At 34.2% G+C, this 21,230-nt stretch overlaps 1 protein-coding gene across 2 annotated transcripts in view; it reads left to right on the top strand.

Annotated features, from left to right (window-relative positions):
* The first annotated feature begins 3,680 nt into the window (after positions 1-3,680).
* Positions 3,681-21,230, top strand: part of LOC136037941 (plexin-A4-like) — a 317,250-nt gene continuing 299,700 nt past the window's right edge. For both annotated transcript variants that reach the window (XM_065720812.1, XM_065720810.1), the window contains exon 1: positions 3,681-3,820. The gene's annotated coding sequence lies outside the window, so the exon portion shown is untranslated. The remainder of the gene's footprint in view (positions 3,821-21,230) is intronic.

Genomic DNA, 21,230 nt, shown 5'->3' with positions numbered 1-21,230 from the left:
TTTGTTTTTTTAGTTTTTTTAGTTTTTTAGCTTTTTTATTTTTTTTATTAGTTTTTAGTTTTTTTTGTAGTTTTTGCCTTTTTTTAGTTTTTTTAGTTTTTTAGCTTTTTTATTAGTTTTTAGTTTTTTTTGTAGTTTTTGCCTTTTTTAGTTTTTTTCTTTTTAGTTTTTTTGTAGTTTTTACCTTCTTTTTAGTTTTGTTAGTTTTTTTTTTTACTTATGTCCTGGTCGTCATTTATACTCCCTGTGTCCCGGTGCTTTGTTGATTGCTAATCGAACATTCCTTTTGTCCTGGTCGCTTTCTCTTTGAGTGTCGTCATTTATTTTTTTCTTTTTTAGTTCTTTTAGTTTTTACCTTTTTTAGTTTTTTTTTAGTTTTTTAGATGAAAATTTTTTTTAGTTTTTTCTTTTTTTTCTTTTTAGTTTTTTATTGGTTTTTACCTTTATTTTAGCTTATTTTTCAGTTTTTTCCTTTTTTTTAGTTTTTTTTATTTTTTATTTTTTTTAGTTTTTTACCTTTTTTTAGTTTTTTTTTAGTTTTTTTAGTTTTTTAGCTTTTTTACTTTTTTTATTAGTTTTTAGTTTTTTTTGTAGTTTTTGCCTTTTTTTAGTTTTTTCAGTTTTTTTTTTAGTTTTTTATTGGTTTTTACCTTTATTTTAGCTTATTTTTCAGTTTTTTCCTTTTTTTTAGTTTTTTTTTAGTTTTTAGTTTTTTTAGTTTTTTACCTTTTTTTAGTTTTTTTAGTTTTTTCAGTTTTTTAGCTTTTTTATTTTTTTTATTAGTTTTTAGTTTTTTTTTGTAGTTTTTGCCTTATTTTAGTTTTTTTAGTTTTTTAGCTTTTTTATTAGTTTTTAGTTTTTTTTGTAGTTTTTGCCTTTTTTTAGTTTTTTTAGTTTTTTAGCTTTTTTATTTTTTTTATCAGTTTTTAGTTTTTTTTGTAGTTTTTGCCTTTTATTAGTTTTTTCAGTTTTCAGATTTGTCACCTGATCCAGTTTTTTCAGGTGACGTCACCTGATCCATCCACAGATCCACACACAGACAACTTATTTTTATATATATAGAAGATATAATCTGGCGTAACGGACAGACAACTTATTTTTATATATATAGATATATATATATATATATATATATATATATATACATATATTTATATGCATATATATATATATATATATATATAAATATATATATATATATATATATATATATATATATATATATATATATATATATATATATATATATATGTATATACATATATATATATATATATATATATATATATATATATATATATATATATATATATATATATATATATATATATATATATATATATATGATGAAAAGAGAAATCACCAATGCAACAGCACAAACACATTAAAAAAAATTTAAAAAAAGGAAGACAGAAGGAGAAAAGGAATGCTGTTTTCCTACATTAGTGATTAGTCGTGTCGTCAATAAGTATAAGTCGTCATTTACCAAACAATAAAAACAGTAAAGACAAATAATTCAGAGGCAACAACCCAACATAAGGGCTCATCAGGAGAATACACACCTGCCTGTAGGTTTTCGGCACTTTAAATTCTCTACCCAGGCAAGTGGCGTGCCTACCATAAATTACCTATGGTATCCCTGTGTTAGGTATCACCCCCAAAATACATGCCTATGAAAAAACAGGCAAATGTAGAACAACCAAGTAACACCAAAACAAGCTTATTCTACCCTAGTTTTGGCTCTCATGTATTTAAGTTACCAATTCACAATCTATATTAAAACTAAACAATTAAAACTAAAACAATATATATATATATATATATATATATATATATATATATATATATATATATATATATATATATATATATATATATCGTTCTATATTTTGCTGAAACCTTTTAAGTCTGTCAGTTTGTTTTCAGTAACGTGATTTCAGTAAAATTTTGAAGGGAACAAAATCCAAATTTGGTCGCTTCCCTGCTGAAAGTTATGAGATGAAGCACAATAAAGCAGATATTTCGTCTGACTGCCTGTTATGAAAAACTTGGTAATCAGACATATTTATTTGCTCAGATCACAAAGAAAATAAGAAAAACACTTCTTATCATCTGGAAAAAATATATAAGGGTGGAAGGGAGTAAAAATTCGAAAAGTGTCGTGAATATAAAATATAACAGAAAATAATAAAAAGTACGATTAAAAATGACAAACCTAAAAACAATTGCCCATCCAAGGCATCAAATTACCTTCCTGACTATTAAGCTGCCAAAAATTGTTTTCTGGAGTGAAGTAGAAAGAAGGAAGAACATTCAATCAAATTTTTCCACTTTCATAGCAGCAAGTCTCCTAGCTATCCTTAAAAATAAAGGTTCCGCTTTTATTGTTTGAATAGTATACATTTATATTTCTGGTGTTTCACATTATGAAATTTGTTAAAAATTGGTTTGAGGATTATGACCCACTAGAATGTTCGATTGGGAACAATGCTGCGTTCAGCCATGTTTGCTTTTTTCCCCTTTTTTGGGCATGATATAGGCTGAAAAAATAATACTTTCATAACTGGCATTTTTGATGTCACAAAACGAAAAGTAGAGGATTTGAATAGCAAGGAAAGCTCCAGAAATATTTCACTGGCCGATCACTTTGAGCTTCTGCCCATAATTTCATACAGCTTTAAAATTACAATTTTTTCAGTAGGCTCCCATTTGAAGAGAAAGAAGCGGAACGTTAAGATTTTGTAAGCTCCTGGTAAAGAGAAGAATCAGCATATTTAATATACTGAGCAACAGTTATCTTTTGGTTCAGAGAAAGAAAGGAATTTCCGTCAGTTTATCCAACCCAAGCATCGACATTGTCTTAATAGCAAAGCTTGGTGTAAAAACTGCAATAGTGGTCTTTAAAAAGTTATATGTTTTTATCAAGTTCGTTTTCTTCATAATCTTTTACGACACGAAACCAATGTGAGCCATGCAAAGAGCTTGGTTGTTGGCGTGCGACACGTTGATGAAGGCAGAGCAGCTAGATATAAATTTATCTTTTTCGCTGAGGTCATTGAAAAGATCGGAGGCAAGGTTAAGATTTGAGATGGTGTGCAGAATATGAGGCTTCATTTACGGTGCAAAGGACGTTGCCGAAAATTGGAAAACTCATTTTGACAAAGCAAAGTGACATTCACTTAGAAAATAACATGAGAAGCAATTCTATGATTTTTGGTATTGCTACTATGCGATTTGATACTATTCACTGGGCTATGTGAGAAAATTGTAATAATAGACCAAACATTTTACTGTTTGTTTCCAGGGTCACAGCTTTGACATTCAGTCTGGTACTCGATTGATGGAAGCTGAAAAGGGCAATTGCTGTTCTTAGACTTACGATGAACGAGAAATTCTGTAATCTCATACTGAAATTTACTTCTGAAACTGATGTTTTGGACCAGTGTGGCTTGTCTCAGATACCTCAAAAGTGGAAAGGAGTGAAAACTCCGTAGATTTTTATCTCATTACGATTCCACACGTTTCGTGGTACCTCCAGATACCTATACAGACTTTATTTCCATCTAATTTTTGAGGTATTGTAAGTTACGGCGCTAAAAAGGTATAAGGGATTAGAGACGATCATCTAGAAAGATCCTTATGGCTGGGATAGATAAGATATGTATACAAATAATTCAGAAAACTGATATGATTCGGACAGACGCCCAATAAATATTGAGCCTGATGTGAAACAACTTATAAAGAAGAATAGATTATAGGAACTAGCTATCAGGAATTTTGAGTAAAGAACAAGAAAATATAAATTAATCACTAGTCTGCTGTAAGTATACGAACCTTAAGATATCCATCTAGAAGTTCCTCTTCTTTATATCTACCGCTTTAATCTATGCTATTGATATTTGACTTCAATACTCAGCTATCAATGGCTTCTCAGTAGGAACAGTGACATGTTTCAAAGTTATCCTGAATCAAAATAGCCTAGTAAAATTCTAGATTGGGACCTTTTAATATTAGAAAGTTGTCAAGTTAGTTGAGTGAAACTTACAGTAATTGATCTGTAGTCTTATTGGCTATTTTTTCTTAAGGTTCTTAGTGTTGATATGGCGCCATCAGAGGGAGGGAGGTATAGGCTATTTGTGAGTCAACTGTTTGTTCACGTTGTCTTTGAACCTGAATCAATTATTGAACTTTGCAGGACTGTATATTTACTGCCTTTTTCATACTCTTTAACATAGGCCTAGGCTATAGGCTAGCTGGTAAAATTCTAGTTAATTGACTTCTTGCTATCTCAGAAAGGGTTTAGGTTAGGAAAATGAAACTTTCAGGGATGAATCTACAGACTAAAGTATGTCCTGGGAAGGTATTTTGAAGCAACTACCTTCACTCCTTCTCCCTCTAGAGGGTCCTAACCTTTGATGACCTTTAAAAATATGTGTATTATAAAAGTGAAACCTTGCAAAATAGATCTTCTGCTTAATTGAAGTACAACAAAATTGTTTTCAGCTTCATAACTTTGCTCAATTCCATTTTATAAGGTTTTAAAGATATCCAGTTCCAGTTTCAAAAATTGTAGGGAGGTATATGGACTAACAACAAGTCCTTTTACCTCTTTGACTTCTTCTCCAGAAAAAATAGCTACTGGAAGTGCTATTATCCTCTAGTCTGCAAACAATGGATATATACAATTATGAACAATAATACACTGTTATTGATTGTGGGAAGTGCAAGTACCTGAGCTACCTGTCCCCAGCAGTTTAAGGCACTAGGCCAGCCAGTACCAATACAGCTCTTTCTACTCATTCCCACTCTCTTCTGCACAATCAAAAACTATGGATAAATCACGTCCCTTATAAAAATAGACTTCTTCAAGCTTTAATCTTTATTAAACAATATTTTCTCTTCTTAAGGTATCAATTTCTGCCTTAAATATCTTACAATCAATTTCCCATGGCAGGTTAGAATCCAGGATAGCTGTATAAGTGCATCCAAGGCCAGGCAGATGGCACATAATTCAGCAGACAAGATAGAAGATCCCAAAAGGGAGAGGAGAAGAAATGTTCAAATTCAGGGATGGGATACATGCTCCTGCTCCAGCTCTTTCCCTCTGGACAGATCTATCTGTATATATTTTTCTATAGTTGGGGTAAGCCTTTGAGATGTGTTCAGCCAAAATAGTCTGGATCTTGTAATTAGGAATCAAATCTTTACTAATAGAGATAAGTTCTACTTGACAGCTTGGAGGACTCATTTCCCATGGGGGGGAGTAAAGGGATATGCATAAAGCAAGTGTTGATTCCAGTTTGGGACCTCATGTTGAAACTGATTCCATGATGAATGGGCATTGGGACAGGCTGACTTCTCAGCAAAGGTATGTGCATATACAGCATGCTTGGCTCCATAAGCCTGGATTTGTGAGAAATATTTTATCCTTAGACTAGATGCTCTTTCACTTAGGAACACCAATCCCGACAGTATTCTTAACTTTGACAGAGGAGTATGCTTATGCACACCCAAAGCTATTCAAATAGCAGAATTTTGTAAAGATTCAAGGATTTTGAATGAGGATGGAGGATGAGCTGAAAAAGTTTGAATCCCATATTCTATATTTGAACAAACATATAATTTGTAAAAATCCAAAATAATTTTTGGGTGACATCCCCACTTACTTCCAGTAAGTCTTTTTAGAATACAAAGTCTCTGAATAATCAGAGATTTCAAAAAATTAATATGTTCATGCCACTGCATTTTAGAAACCATTAATAAACCAAGTAACTTCACTGAATTGCAATATGGGATCTCCCTTGAGAAAATTGTCAGTGGATTAGGAGGATCTAGAGTACCATTAGTAAATATAATGGCTTTAGTTTTACTGATTGAGATTGGGAAGCCAAATGCTAAAGAGAATCTCTGGACTAAACTTATATCCTGTTGAATAAGGCTTTGAAGAAGGCTAATATCCCTTCCCAACTTCCAAATGATCAAATCATCTGCATAAAGGCCAAATGATGCATGAGATACTTGAAATTCAGAAACATACAAATTGAATGGAAGAGGACTCAATATTGCACCTTGAGGAAGTCCTCTTGTAATGGGGCATTGCTCACCTCTAGACTGATTTACTTGAATGTAAAAATATCTATCAGTTAGAAAAGACTTTATAAAACTTATAAAAGGATATGGGAAATCAAGATTTATTAGGATTTCCAGTAATTTATTGTGGAATACATTTCCATAGGCATTCAACCAGTCAAACAGAACAGCCATTGTGACATGTCTTTTTTTTAGAGAGTTACAAACATCAATTTCTAGCTGGGTAATGTTGTCTAAAGAGCTATGTCCTTTCCTGAAACCTGTTTGTTCACTAGGAAGTAGATTGCTGACTTCAGCAAACCACTCAATTCTTGATAAGACAAGCCTTTCCAGAACTTTACTAAAGGAAGGTAATACCAATATAGGATGGTAAGACTTAAGATCATTAGATGAATAAGAAGCTTTTAAAGCTGGGAATACCTGAGCAATCTTCCAAGCATCTGGGAACTTTTGACTTGACCAAATAAGATTATAAAGACTTAAGAGGGCTGTATGAACCACCTTTGGGGACTCAAGAATCCACTTCATATAAATACCATCATAACCTGGGGAAGACTTGATGTTAAGAGAATTAAGTGCTACACAAAATTCATCTTGGGAAAAAGGTTTCATCAGAGTACCCTTATAAGAACAGGTAAGAGGGAGATTACAAAAAGGAGGTCAGCTGGGATGAAAATCTGAGCAATCATTTTTAAAAATATCAGTACACAGATCTGCCTTCTTTTTATCTGAGACAATTGGATATCCATCCTGAGTGATGTCATATCTACAGTCATCATTAGGCTGCTTTCCACTATTTAGTTGGCTAATGAAATTATGGACCTTTGAAATTGGGGTTCTAAAACTGATACTTGAGCTGAAATTCAGCCATGTACTCTTTTTAGCTCTCCTACAAATTAGTTTCACCTTAGCACATGACTGCTTATAAGAGATTGCTGCTCCCTAGTCATTGGAATTGCCAATTTAGCTGACTCCAGCAGGACTGATCTCAAATTAGACTCAATGACATTAATATCAGAATAAGGAGAAACAAAGGAAAAAATCTACTTCATTTAATATCTCACGAAAAAGGGACCAATTACCTTTGGAGCTAATAAATGTAGGGACGTAGGGTTTGGGAGTGTAGCATAAATCTTGAAATGATGTAAGAATTGCACAATGATCAGATTGAAGAGACAACGCCTTTACCATCTGAACTAAATCATAATATGAAGAAGGACCTAGAAGCAAATCTATAGTTGAGAAAGAGTTAGAAGAAATATTATACCTGGCCTGAAAGTCAAATGGAGTGAAAATGAAGGTGTCAGGAAAATTGGACAATATGTACTCTATTCCTCTTCCTGCTTTGTTGCTACCAGTTGATTGTTCCCAGAGAGGACTATGGGCATTAAAATCACCAAAAATAAAGGTATTATTACCTGATAATTCTGTTTCCAAGATACTTTGGATGTCCTTACTCCCACATGGATTATAAAAGGATTTTATGGCAAGATGGTTACCATTGGCTAAGGTAATTATTATACCTACAACATCTATTTCATCCCTGTAGATAGTTAAGGGTTGAGGGGAGTGTTGGATTGAAACATGAACAAAGATTGCCACACCCCCTCCCTTTCTGTTAGTTGATCTATCTTTCCTGTAGCACTTGTACCCAGGCATTTTGATTTTCTTGTACTGATGAAGATTAGTCTCTTGTAGACAAATAATTCCAATTCTATTATCATTTGTACATTGGATAAGATCAGCAAGTTTATTTGAATTTAAAGAGACGCAATTCCATTGTAGGATCTGCAGCTTAGTTAACATAGGAAGGGTTGAATAGGTGACATGCATGATACTTTGAGAGAATGGATGATAATTCTGTTCCTATTTCATTGAAAATAGAATTGGAAAAGTAGTGTTCTGCAATTTCTTTTGTTATACTGGCTTTTTTATCTTTAGCCATATTTGATTGTAAGATTAGGTCTACTGATGCAACATATTTAATTAAATTAGCAATATGAGGTCTAACTCTATCTTGCATAGTGATGGCTTGAGTAGAAATATTAGGAAAAGCTGCCACTCTTTCAGACCAAGATTTAGGATTAGTTTTAGGATTGTTGAGGGATGGACTAGCTTCAGCCACCTTGGGATGCTCCTTAGCCAACAGAGGGTAAGAAGTCTCAGTAGGAGGTATGAGTGCCTGATTTTGGTTGTTCTTGTGGACCTGTAGCCAGGGTTTTTGAGGAAGGGGTAAATTCCCTTCCTTGGCCTCATTAACTCTTGGACCTGATGGTACTTTGGAGAGCTTGGCCAGCTCCATTGCAGCTATCAGGAAAGGGACATTTTGTTGAAGAGCAATCTTTAAAACTTTACCTTGTTGAACATATTTAGGACATGAATTGTGATCTGTTGGTTGATGTCTACCATCACAGTTTGTACATTTAGGCACTTCAGTGCATCTACTTTCTGTAGACAAGGAGTGATTACCAAGGCAATTAGGGCACCCTGGTTCAGAAGAAGAACAATACTTAGATGAGTGACCAAGCTTAAAACATTTTGAGCATTGAAGAGGTTTTTCTTGGTATATTTTATGAGCTTTTTGCTGACCAAAAAGGATAACTGAGTCAAATTGGGAACTAGCAGGTAAGATAAAGAGGACACTCTTACTACTTCTTGTTCCCTTAGAATCCAGCCTGGCCTTACGATGAACATCCAGAACCTCCAGCATTTCCCCCTTATTGTTCATAAGACCATCTTTCAAGTCATCATTTGACAGTTCCAATGGTATGTTGTACAGCACTATTTTCTGAGAATTTTTCAGGGTTGGTTTCCACCATTCAGGTGTAACAGGGATATTGCCAATTTTATGTAGGCTAAGTGCTTTGCAGGCTTCATTTCTGTCTAGAAACATAACCGTTAGTGAACCATCTCTGTTCACATTCACAGTGAAGCTGCATCTAAAAGCTTTGAAAAGATTCATTCTAATATTAGTAATATTTTTGATAGAGAAAGATTGATCTTTTACTGTTGGAGTAAAAAGGATAATGGGTTTGTCCTTTATCTCCACAGCTGGGACTGAGTTTGAGAGTCCAATTATTTCAGGAGGACTCATAGAAGGCTTTTTTCGTTTCTGTTCTCTGCCCACTGTCTCAAAATCCTCATTTAGCAGGTTATCAGTTTCAGAGATTGGTGACTCAGAGACAGTAATCATGGTTTCATTCAGGCTATCATCATTGGATATTGGAGATACAACAATAGGAATATCCGCTTCTGATAACCAATTAGATGTTTAGCCCCCTTCCCTGAGGGGGCTAGAACAGTTAGGAAACATTGAGTTCAGGAGAGGGAAATTCCAGAAACTCTAACCACATAATAAACTTATATGAAAAAGCAAAAGAATACTTCTCAAACAAAAGGAGTAGCAAGAGCTTTAGTTCCTTTCACTCAGAAAATAAATGAAATCAATAATATAAATTTTCATCAATTGATTTCTTCTTTATGCAAATACATTTCCTAAATTTTGAAAAAAAACATTAATATGGCTCAAAATTCTATTCAAATAACAGGAAATACATTTTCAGAACTAAAGGCAGAAAAAAAAGCAACTAGTAACTGAAAATTAAGGTAAAATGTTGTTTTGTCAAAATTTCAATAGGATAGATAGACCTGTCATGTAGGCAAATTTCAGGGCCCTCTAGAGGGAGAAGGAGTAGAAATGTGTACTTTAAAGTACCTTCCGGGGACATACTTTAGCCTGTAGACCCATCCCTGAAAGTTTCATTTTCCTAACCTAAACCCTTTCCAAGATAGCAAGAAGACAATTAACTAGAATTTTACCAGTCAATATTATGAACTGTCATAATTTTACTGAATTTGCAAGTGAAAGGATTATTAGGCTAGCCGGTGAAATTCTAGTTGAGTGATTTCTTGCTATCTCAGAAAGGGGTAAGGTTAGGAAAATGAAACTTTCAGGGATGGGTCTACAGGCTAAAGTATATCCTGGGAAGGTACTTCAAAGTACTCACCTCCACTCCTTCTCCTTCTTAAGAGCCCTGAAATTGGCCTACATGACAGGTCTATAACCTATTGAAATTTTGACAAAACAATATTTTACCTTAATTTTCAGTTACCAGTTGCTTTTTCTCTACCTTTAGTCCTGAAAATTCAATTCCTGTTATTTGAGTAGAATTCCGAGTCTTATCAATGTTTTTTTTTTTTTTTAAATTTAGGAAATGTATTTGCATATCTTTAAAACCCTATAAATTGGGGTTGAGCAAAGTTGTGAAGCTGAAAACAATTCTGTTGTACTTCATTCAAGCAGAAGATCTATTTTACAAGGTTTCACTTTTATAACACACATATATTTGAAGGGCATCAAAGGTCAGGGCCCTCTAGAGGGAGAAGGGATAGAGGTAGGCACTTCAAAATACCTTCCCAGGACATACTTTAGCCTATAGACCCATCCCTGAAAGTTTCATTTTCCTAACCTAACCGCTTTCTGAGATAGCAAGAAGTCAATCAACTAGAATTTTACCCTACCTTTTCTCAGCACTATTTTTTCTTGGTTGTTTTCAAAAAAAATAATTCTACATTTTCTGAGTGCTAAAATTGTTAATAATAAGGTTAGTTTATGTCAAAAGTGCTTAAATTTTTTAATTTGCAATAGAAGCAATTATTATTTTCATAAAGAGCATAAAAAAAGGCATCAAGTGGTATATTCACCTTATTGGTAAGTCAATAATACAAACTGTCATAAATTTACTGCAAATTTGATTTAAAGCCCTTTCGTAGGCCTAAAGTGACATATAATTTCCAAAATGGATGACAAAAAATGGTCAAAAAAATTACATTAAACCCATTTTAAAATACACTTGCTATTAACAGGACAAATCCTGAGTCCACTGGGTTCAGCATTGGTTTTTAGTTCTCTGTGGTATCTCAAGTAGTGGTCCATAGTTTATTAAGCTACTCCCTGTCCACTGATGACTTGAATGCATCTATGCTGGTAGAGGTCACTGAGAGACTTCTACAAGGTGACAACTCTAGGCCTATTTGAAAAGAACTTGTTCCTTAGTCTGGCATTTCCTTGTTTCTGGAAAGACTTATGAGGGTTATCACAGATTCTTTTTGAATTGTCCATTTTGAAAGGGTCAGGAAGAGTATCCTCATTATTTAGAAGCTTGTGTGTTGTTATCACATTGCCTTATTTGTATCTATATATCAGAGATGATTTCTGCAAATAATATAATCCTAACATACAAACAATTATAATAAAGTTATTTCCAAATTAGATTCAATAAGTATTGTTGAAAAATAATTAAATTCAATAGACTTAATTATTATTAAGTCTTTTAGTTTTGATATTTTGGATGATATTTGACAGTACTTTATACGTTTTTGCAAATAAAGTTTTTGGCCCATCAGAATCATTAGACCTATGTCTAACTAAAAGAATTGTAGAATGGTTAGATATAAGATACTATTTACCAATGATCTATAAATATAGATAACATGAAAGTAAGCACAATGATATAGTTTATAAAAACATGTTGCACATTGTAAAGTGAAAGTTGGTTGGTTAAGTTTTTTTTTTAGTCTTGTAAAAGCCTTTATACAATTGTCAAGGTGGCACAGTTTATAGTTGGAAATAGTATTGAATAGAGGACCAAATGGTACTACTGTTTTACTATAATACCCATCAAGCTCAGGAAATGAATCTTTCAACAAGGTTACCCCAGAACTATATCCATGCATTATGGGGTATAGGCAGTGTTGGTCAATAATATGACTAAACAATATTTCAATATTTATACTTTTAAGATTTGATAATCAATTTCAATGTTTTTTTGCTCAGATTAACTTTATGGTTTGGCAAAAATTCAATAGCAACATTTGTTGTTAAACAGTATTTTACACATTTTTTTAAAGTTTTGAATAAAATACCAAAAACTTCTTTTATGCAAATGAGTATTACAATTACCTCAAATCATATTGTCCAGCAAATAGGTGCTGGTTTGGCAAGATGTTGAGCCAATGTTTTGGCTGCATCCCATTCTTGAAGCCATGGCTTGGAGGACCAATCTTTGCCTGCAGCTTCCTTGAAGGCCTTCACACTAGGGGCTGAGACTGCTCCTTTGCTTAGGGAGTTCCAGAGCCCCACAACTCTATTTGAGAAGAAGCTGTTCTGTAGTCTGGTGTTGGCTTGTTTGCAGTGCAGATTCTTGGTGTGTCCTCTATTTCATGTTGACTGGTCAAGTTCAAGCATTTCTTTTTTCAAGGACTGAGTTTGCAGCATTTTGTAAACCATGATGATACCCCCACACTTCCATCAGTAGGAGAGGGTAGGAATCTGTGACTTCTCCAGGCAGGATGGGGAGGCCAGGCTTTTACAACCCTCTATTGATTTAGTTACTTGCCTTTGGACACTCTCGTTTTTTCTTGTCTCCTTCATTTAAATGGGCTACCATATACATACCAAATTCTAGTTTTAGTCAAACAAGTCCTTTGTATAGCTTTGCCATCAGCTTTTGTAACCTTCTGTGGAATGTTCTTTTTAGAATTCCCAGGATTTGGAGTGCTTTGGAAGCAACTGACTAGAATGTTGGTCAAACTTGAATTCATCATCCACAAGTATACCCAGGTTTTTCAGAATGGGAGGAACTAATCATCTCCCCAACACCATCTATTCCGCATATGTGATACTGACCCCTCACATTGTTTCTGCCAAAATAAATTGTCCTGCATTTCTTAATCTTAATTTCTAACCTCCAGAGTTTTGCGCAATCAGAGAGTTTTTTCTAGGTCAACTTGCTCTTTGGTTGTTGTTGCAGGGCTGATGATTTGTGAATCATTGGCATACATGTTCATTTATTTATGACAGATTGTGGGACATTGTTGATATAGATGTTAAATAATGTTGGACCAAGGATTGTTCCCCGTGGGACTTCACTTTCCACTTCAGTACTATCTGAGGAAAATACCTGACTTTTTTCTCCATGCACCTTTATGCTCTGCCTTCTATCTTCCAGGAATGCCATCACCCACTAAAAAACCTCCTGGTTTACCATGACTGCAATTAATTTTGTCTGTAGTTGATGATGACACACTTTGTCAAATGCTTTGGTAAAGTCTAGGAGAATGAGGTCTACTAGGATTTCTCTATCTAGGAGCCCTATGACAAAATTGTATGCTTCTTTTCAGATTTGTATCAATGGATTGTTTTGATCTAAATCCATGCTGACTCTGTGTAACAAGATTGTTGGAGGTGGGGTGCCTGACAATGCAGTATTTACTATTCCCTTCTGAACTTTCCCAACAGCAGATGTAATGCTAATAGGGTGGTAATTTGATGGGTCTAATTGACTGTCACCTTTATAGATAAGGATGATATTACCATTCTAACAGTCATGAGGCACTGCCTTTGTATCCAGGGATTTTTAGAAAAGTGCAGCAAGAGGCATGACCAATTCTGCATGAACTTCCTCTAATGTAATTGGTGACTTTTGTTGACGAATTTTATAATTAGGCTGATTGAGGAGTGGATCTTTATGTGGGGTAGTGAAGGCTTTTTGGAACTGATTGTTCAGTGTCTCAGCTATTTCCTTAGGGCTGGTAATAGATGCTCCACCAACAGAAAGCTCAGTTACTGAGTGTCTTCCAGGTTTTCACAGGGAACATACCTCCAAAATTTTTCGGGACTTGATTTGGAAGCATCTGCAATTGCTTTTTCATGCTCTCTTGTAAGTTTTTGTGAAAGTAGTCAAGCCTTATTACAGAGTTGCTTAAATCTATCATATGGTATATCTTTATATTTCTTCCACTGCTTTTCTTTTTTGGATTGCCAGTTTAATATCACATGTAAGAAAAGGAAGAGTTCTTGGCTTATAGATCCTCATAATTGTTGTATGCTTATCACAAGTTGATACAATAATCTCTTTCACTTTACTTTGTGATTCAGGAGTATCTGCATTCTCAATAAATGACCAATCTGTGTGATAATGCTTTTGAACTTGGCTGTAATTTGAATACACATGTCTTACAAACTGCTTTTTCTTAGGAAACAACCTAAGCTGCCAAGCAATTGTAATATTATCACTTACTCCAAATGGCGGTTCAGGCTTGATACTAACAATCGTTTCTGGGTCTCTTACTAAATGGCGTCAAGAACTGTTGGGGTTTGTCCATCTTGATATCTAGTTGGAAAATTAACAGCCTGGTACAATGAGTGATCTTGTAGGCATGGAGGAAATGGGTTAATATTACCAGCTTTTTCTTTTAAGGCATAACCCTGTGTCTATTGCACCTGGGGTAGATTAAAGTCTCCTGTTATGATTGTGTTTTCATTAGTAATTCTCATAACCCATTCAACAGAGTTGATAAGTGCTTTTATTGATCTCACTTGGCAGGGGGGACTAGGGCTTTTATACAGACATCCTATTACAAATTGAACATTGTGAAGCTTAGTTGTTAGCTGTATATGTTCTACCCAGGGTTCATACTCACTATTTATATCAAAGATGCCTACCTGGAGGGATGCTCTTGCATAAATTGCAACTCCTCTACCTTCCTCTTTTGCAAAGTTTGCAAGAATTTTCAAACTGGGTACCTGTATTTTTGTCTCTGTTAAAGGAGTTGATGCCCACTTGGGCTTTACTTCAGTATAGGCAGATACATCCACTTCAGGTGTTAGCACCATCACTGCCTTAATTTCATCTTTGTTATTGGTTATACAATGTAAATTGCTGCACATAACTTCAAATCCACCAATGGTGTTAGCATTGGCAATATTGCATGACTGATAGGTGACAGTGTCTGTAAAAGTCTGACTGGAATTAGCATGCAACTTGGCACCGAAGAAGGAATTGTCCATGCTTTCCTCAATAGATAGACTGTCCATATTCCTTATTAACACTTTGCTGACTAACTTGGGTATTATTTGCAAAACTATTATATACACTAATATATAGAGTTGTGTTTTTATAACTCTTGTTTGCTAAATGTCCATCCCTTGCATTGGCATCACCACTGGATTCTGCAAGTATTTTGAGACAATCTTGTTGCCTCAGATGATTATGTCATTCTCTCCATTTTTGTATTTCCTGTGCAGCTTAGCACATAATTTTTACCTCACTTCCCAATAAGCTTTTGAGACACCCTTTCTGAATCGCATTGTCCCTTCTCTTTCAAAAGACTTTTGAAGGATTGCCTTTTTAATTGGAAAATTTAGGACTGAAAACATGATCAGGGGAGGATGATGAGAGTTAACCAAATGTGCCAATGTAGGATCTGTGCGGTGGCAGACAGTCAGAACACCGACATTCCTCATTCCATATTTGATAGCCAGGTACTTCTGCACATACTGAGCATCATCTGGCTGTTGAGGAGTACCAAACACAACACCGTTCAACTTTTGCTTTTGCCTGTCATAATCCATTGCAATTAAAGCTCTAACTTTGTTTTCAAACTCAGTGTTAAGATTGTTTTTGATATTAGCTACCTCAGTACCCACTAAGTCTTTCAGGAGTTTTTGATCCATTGCAGTTCCTGAGAACTGTTCAAGATTCGCCATATGGTGTAGAATGTCTTTGAACTTTGAAATAATTTTGCCTTTGAGTTCACCTTTCAAACTGCTAAATGACTCCTTTACATTCACTTTTGTATCCAAGCCTCTAATCACCTCCATATCACTTCAAAAACCACTGAGCAAGCTCTTTATGGAATTATCAACTATTCAAGCAATTTAAATGATCTTGCACCACCAGGCTGATGGTCTCCTTTGCACAATGGATGCTTCCATTCACAGCCCATGCACAAAGTCATTTTAAATAATAGTATGTATTCCTGTTCTGCAAGATTGAGGCACTCTATGCACAGCTAATGCTCACATCTATCACAATTCAAAGCCGTCGACTTGTCAGTTAGATTTGTTCCACAACTCACGTACTTATCCATTCCTTTTACTGGGCTAAGGCAGATCCGCTTACTGGCCATACTATTCTGTGGGGAAAATAGCACAAAGCAGCAAGTGTTACAAGCTTTAAAGATTCTGCAGTAGACAAGGCCTTTGGGAAGTGCAACACACAAATCACCTGATCCCAGCAGTTTAAGGATAAAAATCCTGCTGGTACTATGTGGCCTCTTGAATGTTTGTTGCTGCTCACTTCTGCACAGGCTATCTAAAAAAAAATCGAAATTCAGACTGAATTCTATCGCCTAAAATATGCGAAAAACACCTGAGCCAACATAATCTGTGGTGATATAAAAATATAATGCTTGGCAACTATACACTATTTGGCAACTATGTGACTTCAGAGGAAAATGATGCACTTGAAATATCTTCTATTTGTTTTAATTAAAAATTAAACACAAAGGATGAATTCTCTTGGGGATAGAAAATAAATAATGACTAACTTTAAAGTACAGGTAAATAAATTCACACACTAGGAGAGCCACTTAAAATGACACCTAAGGATAAGTATTAGTTTATAATGGTAAATGTAGGTACTATTAAATGTTTTATTTCACAAATTTGCCAGTATTCCTGTATTCAATTTTAACATCAACAGGTTGCAGTTTTTGTGTCAAATTTGTATCTGATTCGAAATTACTTGGGCTCGGGATAAAGAGAAATAGGCTACTGACTATTTTTGGCTATCCAAATCAGTAACATGTCAATATCTTTTCCTGAGAATTGATTGAGACTTTCTTTGATCACATATAAAGAATAGTTTTTTTTTTATCAACTGAATTTAAGTAGCAACACTAACAAAATTAAAAGAAAAGAAATTTTTCTGTATTTAAGGGGGGGGGGGTAACCCTCCTCAGTACCTTACTCTTCCTGCTAAAGTTTTGTATTTGTATTTTAACAATCTTCTTACTTTAATTAGAGGACTCTTGTATTTTAGGAATTACTCTTAAATAATGGGACAAAAAGTTAAAATTAGCATAGAGAGCAAAGTATTAAGGAAAGCGATTTGCCCCCATATATGGAATAATTTTTGTTTGTGTCAAGTTTTAATATTGCTCCTTAATTTTAGCTGAAAAATATTTTTTAATTTAATTTTTTATTGTTTTTCAAATAATGTCAGAAAATCTACCTTTTCTCTATGAAAAATCATGTGTTTCAAACTAAGTATATGAGTCTAAATACACCTTAAAAAACAAATGATTGTGTGTTTGTTATTTTGTATTTGACAGGCATATATTGGTGATTTAAATTCTCAGGTTTTCAAGCTGTGGTAGATTTTTAATTATTAAATAAAAAAAAAACGGAAACGGAAAAACTTAAAACGACCAGAAATTACTTCGTATATGAAAGAGGCTGCTTCCTCATCAACGCCCCGCTCTTTACGCTAAAGTTTTTTACTGTTTTAAAAAGAAGAATTGAGAGAAAGCGTCAAACTTTAGCGTAAAGAGCGGAGCGTTGATGAGGAAGCAGCCTCTTTCATATACGAAGTAATTTCTGGTCGTTTTAAGTTTTAATGTCGCTCCTTACTTTCAGTTAAAAAAACTTGTTTTTTTTATTTAATACTACCAAGGTAACTGAAGCTCCCAACCTGATCAATCTTTCCGTTACCTAATGTCATCTGTTCATCTTCACTTATTCCTAGCCTTAGTGACTTAGTCTTCTTAACATTAATTTTCTAGCCTATTTTAGCACCCTGAACTCGCAAAACCTCTAAAAATTCATTCATTTTGCTCACACTTTCATCTAATATGCTTAAATCATCAGCATAATCTAAGTCCAGGAGCGTTCTTCCTCCCCATTTGATTCCATAGTCTCCAATTGCCTTTCCTGTGCTCCTTAAGACGAAGTCCATCAAAATGATCCATATAATGGGGTATAGAACACAACCCTGCTTAACTCCTGATTTAATACAAAAACATTTGCTAATCTCATTTCCTACCTTAACCGCAGCAGTAATTATTCTCGCACATAGCACAAATCACTTTAATGTATTTTTCTGGTATACCATATAACGATAAGACCTTTGTTAACGCTCTTCTATCAACAGAATCGAAAGCTTGCTCATAATCGATAAAACTGAGGACCAAAGGTGTTTGACAACGAAGGGACTTCTCAATTATTAACCTAAGAGTGAAAACTTGGTAGACACATCCTCTACCTTTTCTAAAACCGCATTATTCTTTCCTTTTTCTACAGCATCTCTCAGTCTAAAAAGTATCATATTACTCAGTAATTTGCTACCTACAGAGACCAAAATAATGCCTCGATAATTACTACTTTTCACTCTTGTCACCTTTCTTATATAGTGTTTTAATTAAGGTTTTCCTAAAATCATTGGGTACTTCCCCTTTTTGAAAAATCATGTTCATAATCTTCAGTAGCTTATTTCTAACCTCAGAGCCACCATATTTGATAAACTCATTAATCATACTATCAGCACCTGGAGCCTTATTATTTTTTAATCCTTTTAGTACTGTCGCTATTTCTTCCCCACTAAACAAATCTTGCTTCACATCCAAGGTATCACAAACTTTTTCATTTTCTTCTATATCTTTTCCTGCAACTGTATCTCGGTTTAGCACATTCTCAAAATGTTCCACCCATCTTTCTTTAACTTTTTCCTTATCACTAATTGTGGCCCTATTTCAATCTTTAACTGGGACTAGTCCGGATCGGCTACTCCTTTTCAATTTATTAACATGCCAGTATTATACTTCACTATTATGCCGTCTAGCCGCATCTTCCAGATCCTCAACAATTTTATTCATGGCCTCCACTTCACATCTCCTTAGTTCATATTTTAATGCTTTCTCCACTTTCTTTACATTCCTTTTGTTTTCATACGACCTATCACTCAGATAATTCTTGTACAAACCCCTTCTACTCTCTATTAAACCTATAGCTTTTTCACTAATATTCCTAGTTGCAGTCTTAGCACTCTTCCCTAGGACACCATCAGCAACTTCACAAATTGTTTTTCTGAAATTATTCCATCCATCTTCCACATTGCCAAATTTTAACTCTCAAGTTTAGTATTCAACTGTTCCTGGAAGTTTTTTCACAAATTTTCATCCTGGAGTCTACCAACATCATAACTTTCCGGGAAGTAGTTACCCTTCCGAAATTTCAGCTTTAAATTAACTTTAGACACTACTAGATGGTGATCTTTACTTTTAACATCTATAACAACACTCCTATACACCCTAGTATCTTGTATTGATTCTGCTAGTCTTCTGTTTACAATAACATAATCAATAAGGTTTGCTGTCTTACCATCACGTGAATACCATGTCAACTTATGGGCCGTTTTGTGACCAAACACCGTACTGGTTATAACTAGGTTGTTATACCTACAAAATTGCAAAAGCCTATAGCCGTTACTGTTTTCTTTTCCTACACCAAATTTACCTAGGCTAGGATACCATCTATCCCTATTTCTACCAACCTGGGCATTGAAATCTCCTAGCAAAAACACCATATTTCTATCTGGTACCCTGTCTATTTGCTGCTGTAACTGTAAGTAAAATTCATCTGAGTCACTAGTATCTCCATCAGTTGGTTCAACTAGTATGCTATTAGTTATTAGTTATAGTATAATAATACTATTAGTTGTTATGGTTATACTAGAAATATTACTTGCATAATTAGTTTTAAGTGCATACTCATACAAACCTTTATTAAAGTTCAGATGAGTTTGGCCTCTATTTTAATGTTTAGGATGAACAGATTGGTGATGTCATAAAGGCAGAGCTTTAATTAGATGAAAATAGGGAGTAATTTGGCCATTATTTGCTAACCAAAATCTGAAACGTAAATTAATAATATCTTTGCACTTCTCATACAATTACTTTCTATTATACAAATCTCCCAAAAAACAACAATGTTATAAAAAAGCAAACCCAAATTTCATGACAGCCAAAAAAGTAATTATATCAATTTTTTCGCCTCTGTGCTATAGCAAGACTCGAAAACAAATCTTTGAAAGTAAAAAGAAGTTATGATTTTAAGTTTCCCCTCCTTTTCAATACGAAATGAGGATTTTTACCTCCCAGTTGCCTTTTGTGGTATTATGGACGGATTCCCTTGATAAATCTAAACTTAATCAAATACCTTTAGGGGGTATGTGTCATTATTAAAATCTAACAGAGACCACTCAAAGTAACTGAAACTTTGTTTCAAACTTGTTAGGAAAAAGAAACAGTCTTAACAATTAAAAAATTATTTGTAACTCACTAATAAAAATAACTTTAAAGTATTACATCATCCCAACCCCAACCGGAGCAAGTGGTCCCGACCCCAAATCTGCCAGAAGGTGATGCCACCCCATCTGGATCCGCCACGGAATAGAGCATGAGAAATGTAAATGTGTGTGGAATTTTTAACAAGAGAAGGTACATAGCAAGTATGGAAAATCTTAATGGTGCTCTTTTTGAAGAGACCCTGGTGCTTATATAGAAAACGCGTTTCGTCAGCATTTTCCCCATGCATTGTGTGTTTCTAAATGGCCCCAGTGTGTTTCTCAAATGTGTTTTATGTCAAAGTTTTTTTGTTTTTGTTTTTTAGTTTGAGATTATTGTTATTTGCTTTAAATCAGTAATTTGAGCACATGTAGTTGCAATCATTCATATTCATTACGTCAAATAAGCAACAATTATTGGTCCTTTACTTTCATCTCTTTTTTTCCTCTTCTTGTATATCATTTTAAGTTAAGCAGTCCTGTTTTAAATAACTAATGAAGATATACCTTGTCTTGAAGATGGCGCACAATCTCATATCCTCATTTACAAATATGAGTTGACACGTCCGAATTCGGGTGGCAATTTGATTTTGGCTGGAGAACCAATAGCAACCCACTTTTAGTTATTTTTAGCATTGTTTCATACTCTATCTACAATTTTCTAAGCAGTAGACCTTACATAGGGAAAGTCTTTGCAATACCTGTCGTTTTGAAGCAAATATTTTAGTTTTTGTCCAAATCTTAAACTCAATTCTCGTTTTTTTTTTTTTTTTTTTGGCAATATATTACCCTCAAATTTGTAATCGAAAGTGTTCTCAGTTCAAAGATTTTTGTTTACCCATGTTATCCTTTTTTTGTAAAAGAGATATCCATTTTGTAGTTTTATGGTAGACTTTTGAATATTGAAGCCCTTATGTTTTTGTTCAAAAACTTTGCAAAATGATAGCACTATGC

Source organism: Artemia franciscana, chromosome 17 (genome assembly GCF_032884065.1).
Source record: "Artemia franciscana chromosome 17, ASM3288406v1, whole genome shotgun sequence".
NCBI lineage: Eukaryota > Metazoa > Arthropoda > Branchiopoda > Anostraca > Artemiidae > Artemia > Artemia franciscana.
Note: the sequence above shows the minus strand (reverse complement) of the source record. Positions and strands in the feature narration are given on the sequence as shown.